Below are 1,264 nucleotides of genomic sequence, written 5' to 3' on the forward strand. Positions count from 1 at the left end.
ACCAAATACATTCCTGGAGACAAACGTTACCATTTTAACCCGATTGGCAATGGAGCAGAACGGAACCAAGAGAGGGAATCTTTCCCGGGGCGCCTGAACGCATCAGAGCTGTGACTGCAGAGCAACTTAGAGGAATGTGTTAACGCAGCGAGAACGGAGCTTTGAAGTCAGCACAAACCCGAACAAAAGACGCATCTGATCATGTTCCTGCAGCAACAGTAGTCCCGATTCTCCATCATCAGGTCTGAATGAACTAAAATGTCACATATTTCTTCCTGAATAAAGATCAAACATGGTGACTGTTGAGTCTGTGACTGTAGTCGGTGAGAGGGAGGATGTTACTGAAACTGGAATCCATCAAGGACGGTCCTCTTATCATGAGATGAACTTGTTATGCTACGAACACGCCGATCATTCTTGAATGTGCTTTAGCGTTTGGTGTTCACACTGAACTGCTGCCGCCTAAGACTAATGCATGCAAGTGACCGTATTCAAGCGGTCACTTTCAATGAAAAGTCTATGCTAACACGTGCAGACCAGAATTTCGGAACGCTTGTGATCTGGCGTCGGTGCGCAAGTTTTTAAGTCCGGTCGCAGGCTCTACGTACAAATTGTGTGTTAATTGATTGCGTACTGAAAGTTGAACTGGTTGAATATTTTCACACTTAATCACTGGGACTCGGATTTGGTAGTGACTTGTGGGTAGTGTCTATGGAAGTACCAACAGTTGTAGACGTTATAAAGGATAAAGGTTTGTTTCCGACTGGATTAATGTGATACCAAGAGAGACAATTATAGAAACAAAGCTATAATAATAAAAACCTGGAGCAAGATTTGCGGAATTTGCACCGGTTGGAGCCTCTACCAACTGTAGGTGATGGATGAGCGCTAATAAACAGTAAAAACACAAAAGAACTGGCGCTGGTCCAGTATGTACACCACCGGCTCAATGCGTGTTCATCAAATTGCGTACAGCGCGTTCTTGAACGCACCACACCGCGGTTCTGCTGCTAGAAGTGGACCTTCTCTCACCGACTGAGGCTCGGATGGTGGTGATGTCATAGGTCTCCAGGTGGAAGATGACCTCCTCCACGGCGCGAATGCCTTCCTCTGCAGTGAAGTTCACCTCGTGGTGTTCGCTGCCGATGTGCGCCGCCACCTGAAATCCAAGGGGGAGCTAAAGAGGAGGAGCAGCTTTACATGCGCTCATACACCCACAAGAGGAACGCCCACCTTACGAGCAGCCAGGATGTCCGGACTATCT

The 1,264-nt window shown here is 47.3% G+C and overlaps 1 long non-coding RNA gene across 1 annotated transcript; it reads right to left on the minus strand.

Annotated features, from left to right (window-relative positions):
- On the minus strand, nucleotides 1–1,264 carry LOC112140479. Its single transcript, XR_002918175.1, has 3 exons — nucleotides 1,234–1,264; nucleotides 1,033–1,159; nucleotides 1–13 (listed from the first exon to the last, which is right to left on the minus strand). It is a non-coding gene; the product is annotated as an uncharacterized LOC112140479 (long non-coding RNA).

Source organism: Oryzias melastigma, unplaced genomic scaffold (assembly GCF_002922805.2).
Source record: "Oryzias melastigma strain HK-1 unplaced genomic scaffold, ASM292280v2 sc00867, whole genome shotgun sequence".
Lineage (NCBI taxonomy): Eukaryota > Metazoa > Chordata > Actinopteri > Beloniformes > Adrianichthyidae > Oryzias > Oryzias melastigma.